The sequence below is a fragment of the Phyllobates terribilis genome, unplaced genomic scaffold (assembly GCF_046119375.1).
Source record: "Phyllobates terribilis strain yellow unplaced genomic scaffold, ASM4611937v1 Scaffold_2__4_contigs__length_985480577, whole genome shotgun sequence".
Taxonomy (NCBI): domain Eukaryota; kingdom Metazoa; phylum Chordata; class Amphibia; order Anura; family Dendrobatidae; genus Phyllobates; species Phyllobates terribilis.
In genome coordinates, this window is record NW_027362762.1 from 725,565,018 (window position 1) to 725,583,196 (window position 18,179).

At 42.4% G+C, this 18,179-nt stretch overlaps 1 long non-coding RNA gene across 1 annotated transcript in view; it reads left to right on the forward strand.

The window, feature by feature from the left end:
• The window catches only part of LOC141252953 (uncharacterized), a 407,465-nt gene extending 389,700 nt beyond the window's left edge, over positions 1-17,765 (forward strand). Inside the window, exon 3 of the long non-coding RNA XR_012314167.1 lies at positions 17,594-17,765. This is a non-coding gene — a long non-coding RNA (uncharacterized lncRNA). The remainder of the gene's footprint in view (positions 1-17,593) is intronic.
• The last annotated feature ends 414 nt before the right edge of the window (positions 17,766-18,179 follow it).

Sequence of the window (18,179 nt, forward strand, 5' to 3'; positions counted from 1 at the left end):
GCCCCATCTAACACTCCTCATGGGAGATTGTTTGTGCCTGGGACCTTTAGGAGAGATTTGTTTGTTGAGTGTCACGAATCTCGGTTGGCAGGTCATCCCGGAATCTCTGAGACCAAGAGACTGGTGGGTCGCAGTTTTTGGTGGCCTGGATGGCAGAAGGAAGTCATTAAGTGGGTGCGTCAATGTACTATATGTGCTAGATCTAAGTCCTCACATACTCCTGCTGCGGGGTTGCTTTGTCCTTTGGAGGTTCCCAGTGCTCCTTGGACACATTTGGCTATGGACTTTATAACTGACCTTCCCCCCTCTGAGGGTTTTACTGTCATCTGGGTGGTCGTGGACCGTTTTAGCAAGATGTGTCACTTGGTTCCCTTCGTCAAACTGCCCTGCGCTAAAACTCTCGCTAAGGCCTTTGTCAAGGAAATTGTCAGACTTCATGGCGTTCCTACTGACATTGTTTCTGATAGGGGTCCTCAGTTCATGGCTCGTTTTTGGCGTGCCTTTTGTGACAGGTTGGGAGTTCATTTGTCGTTCTCGTCCGGATATCATCCTGAATCTAATGGCCAGACAGAAAGGAAAAACCAGGATGTTGAGCAGTTCTTGCGTTGTTTTGTGGCAGACAATCAAGAGGGGTGGTCTGAGTTTCTGCCACTTGCTGAATTTGCTCTTAACAACCATACATCTTCTTCTGCTGGTTGTTCGCCTTTTTTTTGTTGTTCTGGGAGACTTCCGTCGTTTGGGTCGTTCTCCAAGTTGGGATCTGCCGTGCCTGAGGAGGAGAATTTTTCCGGTGATTTGGAGAGAGTTTGGACGGATGTGCGTGGTAATCTTCAGGAGGCCAACAGAAAATCTAAAGACTACTTTGATAGGAAACGACAGGAGGTTTTGTTCGCTGTTGGTGACATGGTTTGGTTGTCCTCTAGGAATCTGCGGTTGAGGATTCCTTCTAAGAAATTGGGTCCCAAGTTTGTAGGGCCCTTTAAGGTGCTTCAGGTTGTCAACCAATCTGCTGTTAGGTTGGAGGTTCCTACCTCCTGGAGAATTAATCCGGTATTTCATGTCTCTCTGTTGAAAAAAGCGGTTGTATCGGATTGTGACGCCTCTGCCTCTGTTCCTCCGGTGGTGGAGGACGGGGAATATGAAATTTCTCGCATCCTTAACTCTAGACGGTATAGAGGTAGTTTGCAGTATCTTGTGGCCTGGAAAGGTTTCGGACCCGAGGATAACTCTTGGGTGAGGTCTGATGATGTTTCCGCGTCCAGACTTATCAGAGCGTTTCACAGGAGATTTCCTGATAAGCCTGGTCCTAGGGGATCCGGAGGATCCTCTTAGAAGGGGGGGTACTGTTAGAACCTTGCGCTTAGGTTTTTTCCTTTGCTGGTCACATGACCTTGTTGGCCTATTTAATCCTGCTCCGCCCTTCTGGCTTTGCTGGACTTCATTGTATAACTACTTTCTAGCTAGCCTGTGCTCTGTATCTAACTCTGTTAGTTTGCTTGGTCTACGGACCTCTATGTTCTATATATTTTGTTTGTTCGTCTGTCTGCTACTATTTCTGTTAGGAGGTGTCCCATTTTCCTCCCAGTCCTTAGTACTTGTAGGGATTCCTTCCCCACATCTATAGGTCTCCGTACAGACTAGCTTAGGACTTTAGCAGGTCTGATCGCAGGATCAGGTCCCCTGTTACATCGTAGGGATTAAGCTGAGTTCTATCGTAGGGACAGATCTCCTCTCTTTCCTTAGCTCTGGTAGCAGAACATAACACCAATCCCCTGTCCATAGTGCATGTGAAGATGCCTCCTGCCCTGCACCTGTCATTGCACACTCTCAACTAGCACCATCAGCAAGCACATCCTTGTCCCAGTGCAGCGTTCAGTTGTCCATACCCCAGTCTTTGGAATGCAAGCGCAAATACGCAGCCAATGCCCCACAGGCCACACTACTAAATTCCCACATTTCGCAACTGCTTGCGATCGAAATGTTTCCTCTTAAGCTCATGGAGACAAAAGCATTCCGCAACCTGATGGCGGCGGCCATCCCTCAGTACTCGGTCGCCAGCCGCCACTATTTCTCCCGGTGTGCCATCCCCGCATTACACAAGCACGTGTCCCACAACATTAGCCGTGCCCTCAACCACGCAGTTACAGGGAAAGTCCACCTATCCATGGACACGTGGACAAGTGCTTGAGGGCAGGGACGGTACATCTTGCTGACGGCACACTGGGTTAACATAGTGGAAGCCAGGACCCAGTTGGACCTTGTGATGGAATACATTCTCCCGAAGCTGAGGATTGAGGGCCCTAGATCAATCAGGGTTGCCCCCACAGTCTACAGCTCCTGCACATCAACCTCCTCAGCCTCCTCCTCCTCTACAGCCTCCATCTCCGAAATGACCACATCAGTCACAAGCTGGAAGCACTGCAGCACTGCCAAGTGGCAACAGGCTGTGCTGAAGCTAATATGTTTAGGTGACAAACTGCACAATGTTGAAGAGTTGTGGACAGCTCTGAAAGAGCAGGCAGAACTGTGGCTGACACTGCTGAACCTACAGCCAGGCATGGTCGTGTGTGACAATGGCCGGAACCTGGTGGCGGCTCTGAGGCGAAGCGAGCTCACACATGTACCATGCCTAGCCCATGTGCTTAGCCTCGTGGTTCAGTGGTTTCTTAAAAGCTACCCAGAGCTGCCGGATCTGCTTGTCAAAGTACGCCGCCTGTGTGCCCATTTTAGAAAGTCAGCTACAGCTTCTGCTGCCCTTGCCGTGCTTAAGCAGCATTTGCAGCTTCCGGCTCACAGACTGGTGTGTGATGTCCCCACGCATTGGAACTCTACACTGCAGATGTTGGGAAGGATTTGTGAGCAGAAGAGGGTAGTTGTTGAGTACCAGCATCAATAAGGCAGTCGGTATTCAGTTCAGACTCCACACATAAGACCTCAGGAGTGGACATGGATGTCAGACATCTGTACCATCCTCCAAAACTTTGAGGACTCCATCAAGATGGTGAGCGGCGATGATGCCATAATTAGCTTCACCATCTCGCTTCTCTGTCTTCTGAAACACTTTCTGCTCACAATAAAAGAGGATGCATTGCAGGCGGAGCACGATGAGATGGAGCAAGGAACCATACAGGGTGATTCCACACAGCCCAGACTCATCTCATCTCAATGTGGATTAGGTGACAATGAGGAAGAGGAGGAGGAGGAAGAACAGGAGCTAATTTCATGCGCTGTAGACAGTACTACCTGCACAACTGTCATACTGTCTGTTCAGTGTGGATGGCCTGAGGACAGGGAGGAGGAGAGCCGCCAGCAAAACGTGGAGGCGCCGAGAGCTGGGGTCCATAGCTGGATGCCATAGTAGGACTAAGTAGTGGTGCCGCGGAATCAGGTGCTGCCTAACCAGAGATGGACCAGAGATGGACACAGACAGATCGGACAATGCCCCTAGGCGAGAGTTTAACAGACCGCAGGAAGGACAGGACCGACTCCTGTTGAGTCCTCTGAAGTAAGACCTCCTGGTGCAGGTTGAAGATAGCGGGGGTCTGGGGGCCACCGGGTTCCATGGCCCGAGCAAACTGTTACGGGTTAGGGTGGTGGAACCTCTGTGCCGTGGTGCAAGGAGGGACCCAGAGGGGCGCAACCAAGCATCAACTCTGACCGACCCTGGCCGTACGGCGGCTAACAAATCCGCGACCAGGGAGGGACCGAGCAGAGGGACCAGGTGCCACTCTGGGGACGACCTTGTAAGAGAGCAGGTGGCTCCCAGGGGTCAGAAGACTGGGACCGACCGGCACAGCGGACGGGCACAGCAAGCAGGCAGAAGTCTTCGGGCCAGCTGACAGGCGGCCACGGCACGCGACGACAGAGCAGGCCGAAGTCCCCAGGCCAGCAGACAGGTGGCCACGGCAAGTGACGGCAGGAGCCCCCAGGCAGGCCACCAGGTGGTCACGGCAAGTGACGGCCAAGCAGGCTAAAGTCTCTAGGTTAGCAGACAGGTGGTCACGGCAAGTGATGGCAGGAGCCTCCAGGCAGGCCACCAGGTGGTCACGGCAAGTGATGGCCAAGCAGGCTGAAGTCTCTTGGTTATCAGGCATGTGGTCACGGCAAGTGACGGCAGAGCCTCCAGGTAGGCTAGCAGGTAACAGGCAGGCAACAGGCGAGCACTCCCTGGTGGGCAGGCTAACAGGCAGGCAACCGGCAGGTGCCCCCCGGCAAGCAGGCAGGCCCGCCCACAGACAGACCGGCGGGCCGAACGGAAGACAGACCGGCGGGCCGGAGAGCAGCCAGGCCAGCGGACCGGAACAGCAGCCAGGCAGGAAACCGGAACTGAGGGCCAAAGCAGAGGCAAGAACACTAGTGCAACAACCATTGCTCGGGCACCTCCATTTTGGAGGAGGTACCTTATATATGGGAGGTCCTCCGGCAATTGGCCGGGGACTTCTTAGGACGGCGCGCGCAGCCCCTTTAAGAGAGAGGGAGCGTGCGCGCGCCCTAAACACAGTGCCCGGGAAGCTGCGTGCACCGGCCGCAACAGGAAGAGGAGCGCAGGAGGACGCCGCGCGGGGAGCGGGGAGGTGAGAGGGATGGCGTCTCCGCCTGGCAGGGGGCAGAGACGCCGATGCCACAGCCAGATAAGGTTGTAAAATGTTAAAATGACATTTCCCAGTGAATGCATTTGTCACGGTTGAAAGCAATGGAAAAGTGCAAAAACACATCAAAAATGCTATGTGTGAACATAGCCCAAGTTGTGGAGGAGTATTTTTGTTTTTAGTTATTTATTTTGCCTTATATACAAGTCATTACCCAGGAAAGGATGTTCCTTAACATATTTCCCAGGAAAATCCATTTTGGTTTAGTTTTTGTATGTTTTATTGTGAGTCCGTAATAGTGGCGTAATACATCTGATGTTGACAGCAGTGACCTGGGAGTCAGAAATGCTTCCAGGGGTCTTCCCCATGCTGTTCCAATGTCATTTGAGCACTGTTCCCATCAATTTGGGCAATTTTATGGCCTCTGCAGACTGCCGGGGAGAGCCGCCTGAAATATGCTTGAGTTTCCCATAGATTTACATTGGGCTCATTGCTCGGGTCGAGCACCCGAGCATCCCAATTTGCTCATCCCGAGCATCGAGTACACGAGCATTTTAGTGCTCGCCCATGACTAGTTCTAATATGTGTTTTTAAGTTGGAAGTCATACAACACACATGATAGATTTGCAAGATGTACTATTGGATTTGCAAAATGTAATTATTGCCATATGACATCAAATACTGGGACACGAGCAAAGACTGACAGCAAATGGATTTGGTGTGCTCACACTTATATAATCCTTTTTGTTGTAGCCAGGTGTTTTGCTTAAACTTTTATGTTTTAAATAAAATTGGCTATAATTTCTGCCCTTTAATGGACGCTTTCTTAGCAGTACATCTAACTAAATTGTCATTTCTGTATAACACAGATACATACTTATTGAACATTTTGCACACTTTCTGGAATTGTAAACTAAATAGTGTAAAAAAAACAATTGGTGACATATTTATGAATAATATCTGACTTTGAAGGTTTAGACAATAAATGGCCTTTATTGTCTCTTAAAACAATATTGCATGCCCTCTTAAGTGAACACTTAGGATGGCCTCTTTTGAATAAACACTCTGACATTCAATCTGCCTCCCCTTTGTTATGTCCCACGACATGGGAATCAAACAGTATTGTCATTGTATTGTTTCTATTTCACTGTTATGCAATAAGGTTTGCCTTTTAGAAGTTTGTCCTCCCTCTCTCTCTGTCTGCCTCCCTAACTTTAATGTCAGTAACCCCTCCCCTCTTCCTCATTCTGAATATGTCAGCCATGTTATGAGGCCCATGTCTTTGCATCTCTAGATCAGAATAGTCAACAGCTTCTATAAAGATACAGCTCTGACATCAGAATGTCTGCTTACAGTGTATAAAAAAATAATCAGTGTGTGTATAAAGCAATCACAGCACAGCCTCCCTCAGCAGACACCCTGCTAGAATCCAGCAGCCCACATCACTATACAGATCCATTCTGCCTGTGTATTTCACTGGCTGAGGGGCAGACTACATGATCTTTGCAAGATCGCACTTCTCTACGTCCATTTTTCTGACTACAAGATAACTTGTGAGCTTTATGAATTTTGGTGCGCTAAATCCAAAAATCATATCCATTTCCTCCAGTCATGTCCGTTTTTCCATAAAACTCTGTTTACTAAGTAACGCTTACAGTAATAGCTTAACATTATATATAATTATAAATATATTATTCAGATATTCTGAATACGCAACTACGAGTATAAGTATAAGTATGCTGAGTATGCAATCGGTATAACTAATAGGAAGACTTCTTAATAAGCAGCTAAAAACTGCCGATGTTGTAATTTTAAGGTTATAAAAGCAGCATGAAAACCGACTGCAGCATTCAGTCATTCAAGAGGCTTACAATTTGCAACATATTTAATTTTGTTAAAAAGGTTTTTGTTGAAATTTGACATCCAACACTCGAACAGTTCGCGGACGGTGCACGATTGATCCTGCTAAATTCTGTTACACTTGTGTTTGTTTTAATACACCCAAACAAAGGAAAATGCTTATTTTTGGGTTAAACTGGGTGACCATGAAATACTTTACACAACTATTGATCTCTTGGTTAGAAGATAGACTAGTTTTGGCATGAAACAAATGTATTACGTGCTATTGCTTCTTCAGAATTTCTTATTACCCCTGATATTTGACTTTTAAACTTTTAATCAAAAATTTCTCATTTGTGAAAATACTTGATGTATTGCATATTTTTTTACTTCGTATCTGGAATCAGCACCTTTCATTTGGGTAAAATCAGCAAAAAACTTGAACTTTCTTGTAATGTATCAGTCTTACGGCAAAAAAGCTGAGTAATCACTGTAACATCTCTCAGCCTGCTGTTCACAGAAAACCACTAGAGGGAGCTCTAGGACAACTGTGTGCAGCTTATGACCTTTATGCTAGGAACAACAGAGAATATGTTATAACTCTGAAGAAACTTAATACCCATGATTCTCTTGAAGAACTGCAAAATTTCCAGCAACTTAACTCTGAGAGAGACTGTACCGTATTTGCAATTAAGTCTATGACAGAGGCTAGAATTGCACACCTGATCACCACCAGAAACTTTGAGGGGTGTCATTTTTAGAACGGTGTCACTTTTAGGTATTTTCTGTCATATAAGCCCCTCAAAATCACTTCAAATGTGATGTTGTCCCTAAAAAAATGGTTCAAAAATTGTGCTGATGTAAATTAGACATGTGGGAAATGTTACTTATTAACTATTGTGTGTGACATAACTCTTTGTTTTAAGGACATAAAAATGAAGAGTTCACAAATTGCAAAATTTTCACGATTTCTGATATTTTCACAAATAAACACAAGTCATATAGAACATATTTTACCACTATCATGAAGTACAATATGCCACAAAAAACAACCTCAGAATCACTGGGATCCATTGAAGTGTTCCAGAGTTATTACCTCATAAAGTGACACTGGTCAGAATTGATAAAATTGGAATGATCAGGAAGGTGAAAACAGGTTTTGGGGTGAAAGGGTTAAAGTTTATTTCAACTGCCATCAGGAAGGAAATCTACATTCTCTCTGAAGCATCTACAGATGCAGGCTGTAGTGGCCTGTCTGAAGATGTTGCAGGCCAGAAGCAGGGTACATTGCGGATTTGTTCCTTGTTAGGTCAAACTAAGTCCAAAACCTGCACACTCTGTTCCACGACTTGAACTTTGTCCTGCCTTGCTGGCAGTGGAAAGTGCCAAAGTGACTCCAGAGCAGTAGCATCACATCTCAATTGGCCTGAGCCCAGCTTACTCACACTCACATCAGCTTCTAGTCTTAGCGATAATATGTGGCTTTCGCCTTCAAGCCTCTTGTATGAGGATCGTTGTTCTATTGATGAAAGGAAGTGCATTTGAGCCTGTGGATCCGGAGTTTGACAGAGATATCAAGCTAGCCATTGCTACATGCTGCACATCTGTGGTACCAAGGATGAAGTTGCAGTCTCATAGTTTTGGATGCTTCACGAGCTGATCATCTGTCATGCAGACTGTTGCTTATTTGACTTATATCGCCAAGTGCTTCATGAGAGAAGGCATCGCATGAAGAAGGACACTAATGCTAGACACAGCTCACAGTGGGGAGGATAACTCCACATAACTCCAACTGTGTTAGAACTTTGAACATTCTCCACTATTATTAGGTTGGTGGAAGTGTTTACATGTTGCGGTTTCCCCAATCCAAAGATTGTTTTCCAATAGAACTTGGACTATCCTACTGTTGTGGACTACAGGATACCAACCATACATTTGGATTTTTAAACTGTTCTTAGTATTATTCCTTCATATTTGTTAAATTAATTTTTGTCTTTAGTTTCCAAGAAAGGCAGCGGACATCGTTAAAGATATCACGCCATGATTGAATTAGGGTGAAATCAAAAGATTTCAGATTGTGAGTGTCATATCCCACATCTTGGGAATCATCCAATATTGTCATTGTATTGTTTCTATTTCATTGGTATGCAATAAGGTTTGCCTTTCAGAAGTTTGTCCTCCCTCTCTCCCTGTCTGCCTTCCTCGCTCTTATGTACGCAACCCTTCCCCTCTTCCTCATTCTGAGTATGACAGCCATGTTATGAGACTCATGTCTTTGCATCTCTAGATCAGAATAGTCTTTTTTAACTATTGTAATTTTCAAGAAGTCAGCTTGAAAATGAATCTTCTGAAATTTTCATACGTGCCTCTGTAGTCAAGTCAAGCTATCTGATGAAATGTCTTCGTGTTCGTATTGCTATATAGAGACAGCCAAGAAACAGTGTCTCAAGAGCCCCACATTCGCAGCCTAGTTATGTAGTCAGTATACCCTTAGCGCAGGGCCTATTGACAGCTTAATAACTAAGGCCCATTTTTCAAATCTGTCATGTCACTTCATATGGTAATTACTCTGGAATGATTCTATATATCCTGGTGATTCTAAGACTGTTTTTCCATGACACATTGTACTTTATGTTTGGGGTAAATTTAGGTCAATACATTTTTCTGTGTTTTTTGGGAAAATATATGAAATTTGATGAAAATTTACCAAAAGTAGCAATTTTCAAACTTTCAATTCTTATCTCTTTAAAGCATATAGTCATAACACACAAATAGTTAATAAAAAACATTTTCCATATGTCTACTTTATGTCAGTATCATTTTTAAAACATCATTTTATTTCATTACAATGTTAGAAGAGTTAAAGGGGTTTTCCCATGAACAAAAGTTCATTTTAATCAATAGATCTTGGAATAATAATGACTTCCATATTTGGATGTGTTTAAATAAAATGTCCCTGTGCTGAGATAATCTTATAAATGTGCCCATGCTGTGTGCTGTATAATGGCTGTGTCTGACTGTGTACGGAACATGGTCTGATAATACCACATCTCCTGGGCACGGGAGGAAGCAAAAGAGTATACATACATTACAGCAGAGGATCACAGCTAATTCTTTCTTTGAAGTAAAACATTGTTTAAAAACAAGCAGGAAAATGTTTTACCTTACAAAATGACTCGGCTGTGGTCCCATGCTGTAATATCTGTACACTTTTTTGCTTCGTCCTCTGCCTAGGAGCTGTGGTATGATCAGACCGTGTTCCGTACATGGTCAGACACAACCATTACACAGGCGCACATTTATAAGATTATCTCAGCACAGAAACAGTTTATTTAAACAAATCCAATTGTGGAACATATTATTATTCCAAGATCTATTGATTAAAATGAATGTTTCATAGGAAAACCCCTTTAACCCCTTAAACGCCTTGGGATTTTCAGTTTTTGCGTTTTCAATTTTTGCTCCCCTTGTTCCCAGAGCCATAGCATTTTTATTTTTTGGTCAATATGGCCACGTGAGGGCTTATTTTTTGCGGGACAAGTTGCACTTTTGAACAACATTACTGGTTTTACCATATCATGTATGGGAAAACGAGAAAAAAATAAAAAATTCCAAGTGCTGTGAAATTGCAAAAAAAGTGCAATAGCACAGTTGTTTTTTGGCTTTTTTTTACCATGTTCACTGAATGGTAAAACTGAACTGCCATTCTTATTCTCCAGGTCATTACGAGTTTGTAGATACCAAACATGCATAGGTTCTTTTTTATTTAAGTGGTGAAAAAAAAATCCAAAGTTTGCTAAAAAAAAAAAATGGCTCCATTTTCCGAGACCCGTAGCGTCTCCATTTTTCGGGATCTGGGGCTAGGTGAGGGCTTATTTTTTGCGCGCCGAGCTGACATTTTTATTGATACAATTTTAGGGTAGATCTGATGTTTTTATCGCCCGTTATTGCATTTTATTGCACTGTTGTGTTGACAAAAATAACTTAATTCTGGCATTTAGAATTTTTTTCTCGTTGCGCCGTTTACGGATCAGATTAATTATTTTTTTATATTGATATATTAGGCGATTCTGAACACGGCGATACAAAATATGTGTATGTGGGTTGTTTTTTTTATTATTTTATTTTGAATGGGGTGAAAGGGGGGTGATTTTTGCTTTTATATTTTTTTAAATATTTTTAAAAACATTTTTTTGCACTTTCTGCTTTCTTCAATAGTCTCCATAGGAGACTACAACCCCTGGCAAAACTTATGGAATCACCGGGCTTGGAAGATGTTCATTCAGTTGTTTAATGTTGTTGAAAAAAAGCTGATCACAGACATGGCACAAAACTAAAGTCATTTCAAATGGCAACTTTATGGTTTAATAAAATCCTTGAGGGGTATAGTTTCCAAAATGGGGTCACTTGTGGGGGAGCTCCACTGTTTAGGCACATCAGGGGCTCTCCAAGCGCGACATGGTGTCCGCTAACAAATTGAATGGAAAATCGGCTCAAATTGTTAGCGGACGCCTTGTTGCGTTTGGAGAGCCCCTGCGTGCCTAAACTTTGGAGCTTCCCCACAAGTGACCCCATTTTGGAAACTAGACCACCGAAGGCACCTATCTAGATGCATAATGAGCACTTGGAACCCCCAGGTACTTCACAAATTGATTCGTAAAAATTAAAAAGTGGAAAAAAAAATACTTTTTCATTTTTACAAATCAATTTGTGAAGCACCAGGGGGTTCCAAGTGCTCACTATGCATCTAGATAGGTGCCTTGGGGGGTCTAGTTTCCAAAATGGGGTCACTTGTGGGGGAGCTCCAATGTTTAGGCACATCAGGGACTCTCCAAACGCAACATGGCATCCGCTAATTATTCAAGCAAATTTTACAATCAAAAAGTCAAATGGCGCTCCTTCCCTGCCGTGCGCCCAAACAGTGTTTTTTCCCCACATATGGGGTATCTGTGTTCCGAGGGGAAATTGCACAACAAATTTTGGGGTCCATTTTTTCTTGTTACCCCTGTGAAAATAAAAAAAATTGGGTCTAAAGTAACATTTTTGTGAAAAAAGTAAAATGTTCATTTTTTTCTTCCACATTCCAAAAATTCCTGTGAAGCACCTGAAGGGTTAATAAAGTTCTTGAATGTGGTTTTGAGCTCCTTGAGGGGTGCAGTTTTTAGAATGGGTCACTTTTGGGTATTTTATGTCATAAAAACCTCTCAAAGTGACTTCAAATTTGATGTGGTCCCTAAAAAAATGTTTTTGCAAATTTTGTTGGGAAAATGAGAAAACGCTGGTCAACTTTTAACCCTTATAGCTTCATAACAAAAAAAATGTGGTTCCAAAATTGTGCTGATGTAAAGTAGACATGTGGGAAATGTTATTTATTAACTATTTAGTGTGACATATCTCTCTGATTTAAGGGCATAAAAATTCAAAGTTTGAAAATTGCAAAATTTTCAACATTTTCACCAAATTTCCGTTTTTTTCACAAATAAACGCAAGTGATATCGAAGAAATTTTACGACAATCATGAAGTACAATATGTCACGAAAAAACATTCTCAGAATCAGGGGGATCCGTTGAAGCGTTCCAGAGTAATTACCTCATAAAATGACAGTGGTCAGAATTGTAAAAATTGGCCTGGTCATTAACATGCAAACCACCCTCGGGGGTTAAGGGGTTAAAGATGATTTCAGGGAATTAGGCTGCAAGCTTAAAGAAAGGACCTCCAAGGTGGTATTCTCTGAAATACTACCTGTACCACGTGCCATGCCAGAGAGGCAACGGGAGATAAATAAGTGTCTCAAGAACTGGTGTAGGAAGGAGGGATTTGGGTTCCTGGAGAACTGGGCCGACTTCTCAGTTGGCTACAGACTCTACGCTAGTGACCGGCTGCACCTCAATGGGGAGGGTGCAGCTGTGCTGGGGGAGAAAATGGCTGGAGGAGGAGGAGGTTGGAGGAGTGTTTAAACTAGGGATTTGGGGGGAGGGTATTCATTTTATAGGTGGGGAAGATAGTGCAGATAGTGACCTGGGCACAAATAAAGAAATTGGGGGTGGGGTTAGAACAGTCAATAAAGTAAGAAGGAATAGAGGTACTGAGAGATACATAAAATGCATGTACACTAATACTAGAAGCCTCACCAACAAAATGGAGGAATTAGAATTAATTTTGTTGGAAAATAATTATGACATGGTGGGGATATCTGAGACATGGCTGGACGAGAGCCATGACTGGGCAGTTAATTTACAGGGCTATAGTCTGTTCAAAAATGACCGTACAAACAAGCGAGGGGAGGTGTGTTTATATGTAAAATCATCCTTAAAACCCTGTCCCTGTGGGTGGAGATAAGGGGAGGGGGGAAAAATAATAAATTACTGATAGGGGTTTGTTATAAGTCTCCAAAAATAATGGAAGCAGCGGAGAATATCCTCGTAAAGCAAATAGATGAAGCAGCGACTCAAGGAGAAGTCATTATTATTGTTAGAACCTTGCTGTTAGGTTTTTTTTCCTTTGCTGGTCACATGACCTTGTTGGCCTATTTAATCCTGCTCCGCCCTTCTGGCTTTGCTGGACTTCATTGTATATCTACTTTCTAGCTAGCCTGTGCTCTGTATCTAACTCTGTTAGTTTGCTTGGTCTACGGACCTCTATGTTCTATCTATTTTGTTTGTTCGTCTGTCTGCTACTATTTCTGTTAGGAGGTGTCCCATATTCCTCCCAGTCCTTAGTACTTGTAGGGATTCCCTCCTCACATCTATAGGTCTCCGTACAGACTAGATTAGGACTTTAGCAGGTCTGATCGCAGGATCAGGTTCCCTGTTACATCGTAGGGATTCAGCTGAGTCTTATAGTAGGGACAGATCTCCTCTCTTTCCTTAGCTTTGGTAGCAGAACATAACAATTATGGGGGACTTCAACTACCCTGAAATACATTGGGGGACAGAAACCTGTAGTTCAAGCAAAGGTAATAGGTTTTTGACAACCGTGAGAGACAATTACCTTTCACAACTGGTTCAGGACCCAACAAGAAGGGGGGAACTGCTAGACCTAATATTAACCAATAGGCCAGACCGCATATCAAATATATGAGTTGGGGCTCACTTGGGTAATAGTGATCACAAAATAATACATTTTCATGTAACCTTTAATAAGATGTGTAGTAGAGGGGTTACAAAGACACTAAACTTCAGGAAGGCAAATTTCCAACTGTTGAGAGATGATCTTAGTGCAATAAACTGGGATGATATCCTGAGACATAAAGCTACACATAGCTAATGGGAGACATTTATTAGCATCCTGAATAGGACCTGTGCACAATATATACCCTATGGGACTAAACATGCTAGAAATAGGAGGAAACCACTATGGCTAAATAGAACTGTAAGGGGCGCAATAAGTGACAAAAAGAAAGCATCTAGAGAACTAAAGCAAGTAGGTAGTGATGAGGCATTAAATAAATATAGAAAATTAAATAAATTCTCTAAAAACCAAATCAAGGCAGCAAAGATTGAGGCAGAGAGAATCATTGCCAGAGAAAGTAAAAATAATCCCAAAATATTCTTTAACTACATAAATAGTAAAAAACTAAAAAATGATAGTGTTGGCCCCCTTAAAAATAGTCTGGGTGAAATGGTGGATGAGGATGAGGAGAAAGCCAATATGCTAAATGATTTTTTTCAACCGTATTTACACAAGAAAATAGCATGACAGAAAACATGATTAGTGATAACAAAAATTCTCCATTAAATGTCACTTGCTTAACCCAGCAGGAAGTACGGCGGCATCTAAAAATTACTAAACTTGACAAATCCCTGGGCCCGGATGGGATACACCCGTGAGTACTGCAGGAATTAAGTAACATCATAGATAGACCATTATTTTTAATCTTTAAAGATTCCATAATAACAGGGTCTGTACCACAGGACTGGCGTATAGCAAATGTGGTGCCAATATTCAAAAAGGGGACAAAAACTGAACTTGGAAATAATAGCCCCATAAGCTTAACCTCTACTGTGGGTAAAATCTTGGAGGTTTCCTAAGAGATGCTATACTAGAGTATCTGAAGAAGAATAACCTCATGACCCAATATCAACATGGGTTTACGAGGGACCGTTCCTGTCAGATCAGCTTTTATGAGGAGGCAAGTTCTGGACTGGACCAAGGAAATGCAGTGGATGTTGTGTATATGGACTTTTCGAAAGCTTTTGATATGGTTCCATACAAAATGCTGATACATAAAATGAGAACAATGAGGATATTGGAAAATATATGTATGTGGATTAAGAATTGGCTCAGTGATAGGAAACAAAGGGTGGTTATTAATGGAAAACACTCAGACTGGGTCTCAGTTAACAGTGGGGTACCACAGGGGTCAGTATTGGGCCCCCTTCTTTTTAACATATTTATTAATGACCTTGTAGGGGGCGTACAGAGTAATATTTCAATATTTGCAGATGACACTAAACTCTGCAGGGTAATCAATACAGAGGAGGATAATTTTATATTACAGGAGGATCTATGTAAACTAGAAGCTTGGGCTGATAAATGACAAATGAGCTTTAATGGGGATAAATGTAAGGTAATGCACTTGGGCAGAGGAAATAAAATGTATAATTATATGCTTAATTGTAAAACACTGGGCAAAACTGTAACTGAAAAAGACCTGGGTGTATTGGTGGACGACAAGCTCACGTTTAGTAGCCAGTGTCAGGCTGCTGCTGCAAAGGCAAATAAAATAATGGGATGCATTAAAAGAGGCATAGATGCTCATGAGGAGAACATAATTTTACCTCTATACAAGTCACTAGTGCGACCACACTTAGAATACTGTGTACAGTTCTGGTCTCCGGTGAATAAGAAAGACATAGCTGAACTAGAGAGGGTGCAGAGAAGAGCGACCAAGGTTATTAGAGGACTGGGGGTCTACAATACCAAGACAGGTTATTACACTTGGGGTTATTTACTGTGGAAAAATGATGGCTTAGGGGTTATCTTATTACTATGTACAAGTATATGAGGGGACAGTACAAATACCTGTCTACTGATATTTTTACTCTGAGGCCAGAGACGGGGACAAGAGGGCATCTTCTATGTCTGGAGAAAAAAAGGTTTAATCATAATCACAGACAGGGATTCTTTACTGTAAGAGCATTGAGACTATGGAACTCTCTGCCGCATGATGTTGTAATGAGTGATTCACTATTAAAATTTAGGAAGGGCATGGATGCCTTTCTTGAAAAGTATAATATTACAGGTTATATATACTAGATTCCTTGATAGGGCGTTGATCCAGGGAAGTAGTCTGATTGTCGTACGGAGTCGGGAAGGAATTTTTTTCCCCAATGTGGTGCTTAGTGTTTGTCACATGTTTTTTTTGCCTTCCTCTGGATCAACATGTTAGGCTATGGGTTGAACTAGATGGCCTTAGTTTTCCTTCAATTTTAAAAATTATGTTACTATATGGGGCTGCATGTCAGGTAAAGGCACTGGGGAGATTGCTGTCATTACATCTTCAATAAATGCCCACGTTTACATTGATATTTTGGATAGTTTTCTTATCCCCTCAATTGAAAGGATGTTTGGGGATGCTGACATCATTTTTCAAGATGATAATGCATCCTGCCATAGAGCAAAAACTGTGAAAACATTCCTTGAAAGAAGACACATAAGGTCAATGTCATGGCCTGCAAATAGTCCGGATCTCAATCCAATTGAAAATCTTTGGTGGAAGTTGAAGAAAATGGTCCATGACATTTCTCCAACCTGCAAAGCTGATCTGGCAACAGCAATCAGAGAAAGTTGGAGCCAGATTTATGAAGAGTACTGTTTGTCACTCATTAAGTCCATGCCTCAGAGACTGCAAACTGTTATTAAAGCCAGAGGTGGTGCAATAAAATACTAGTGATGTATTTGAGTGTTCTTTTGTGTGTTTGTTTTTAATGATTCCATAATTTTTTCCTCAGAATTGAGTGATTCCATAATTTTTTCCCTTTGCATGGTCTGAAAAAAATTACCCTTACTGAATACCACATTTTTTATCTTGATTTCTTTTAGTGTTTCTTAAAGCCATAAAGTTGCCATTTGAAATTACTTTAGTTTTGTGCCATGTCTGTGATCTGCTTTTTTCAACAACATTAAACAACTGAATGAACATCCTCCGAGCCTGGTGATTCCATAATTTTTGCCAGGGGTTGTAGAAGCAGCAGTTGTCTGATTGCTTCTACTGCATACATGCGGTGAGCAGATCGCCTGTATGCAGTACAAATGCTCATGTGCTATGAGCGCGACCTCTAGGTGGCGCTCATAGCAATCTTTACATGACAAGCACAGGGGTCTGCTGCAGACCCCGGGTTGTCATGCCCATGCATCGGTGACCTGCGATCATGTGACGGGGTCACTGATGAGCGGGGCTAATGCCGCGCTTCCGGCGCGGTGATGTTAAATGCTGCTGTCAGAGATTGACAGCGGCATTTAACTGACTTACAGCCGCGAGTGGATCACGATTCCACCCGCGGCTGTTGCGGGCACATGTCAGCTGTATAAATCAGCTGACATGTGCCCGCTTCAGTGTGGGCTCAGCGCCAGAGCCCTCACTGAACCGGGGATGAAGGCTTTAAAGGGGTTAAAATTTAGCAGAAATGTTTATTTTTTTCAAGGAAATTTACAAATCTAATTTTCTATGGACATATTCAGTTTTGAAGGGACTTTGAGAAGCCTATATATCGGATAACCCCCCAAAATGATACTAGTTTTAAAAACTGTAACCCTCAAATTATTCAAAATTGCTGTTGGGAAATTTTTTAACCCATCAGATGCTTCACAAAAACTAACGCAAATTGGATTGAAAAAATGAAAATATAATTTTTTTCAACTAAAATATTGCTTTAGCTGCAAATTTTTCATTTTCACAAGGGATAACAGGAAAAATGTAACTTAAAATGTATTATGCAATTTCTCGTGAATGTGGCAATAATCCATACTACTACTGTCAAGGTAAAATATATATATTATAGAAAATCAATTAGTTTCTTTTAATAGATTACCCAATCAGTGTGAATTAATAAAGAGATGATGGAATCATCTATGTGTATGTATGTATGCAAATGTGTATATGCACATGGATTATGTTAATAGTTAATGAATATATAACTAACAGCTTCTGTTTTTATTGTAGACATGAACAACTAATTGATTTCCACGAAATGACGCAGGCATGTGCAAAGATGGCTCTGAGAGACGAACTCACCCCTCCCATCGGAATTCCTAAGGCGTTACTCCGACCAAGAGATACATGGATGAGCAAATTGCAGTGTGCCGAGTTATCAGAAAGAGCAATGAAATTTACTAATCCCACGTAGAAGTAGAATACTATATAACTTCATGTCTACGTAATAAAGTATGCCATTTTGGTGGTTCAGTCTCTGAGTGAAGTTTTTCAACCAGATTAGCAGATTTGGTTAATTATCTTCTCTGCATGCACACGGACATCTTTAATTTGGAGGAGAGCAGTTACCTAGTGTATCATAAATTGGTGAAACCTCCACACTACTACTACTGCTGTTTAGGCACACAGCCGGGCTTGGAAGGGAATAAGTGCCATTTGGTAATTTGAGAGCAAATTTGGCTGGAATAGATTGCAGACACCATATCTCATTTGCATAGCCACTGAGGTACAAAAGTGGCAATACCCCATATGTGGTTGTACACTACTGTAGAAGCACTCAGTGGGAATCAGATGGGATGGAGCACTACTTGGCTTT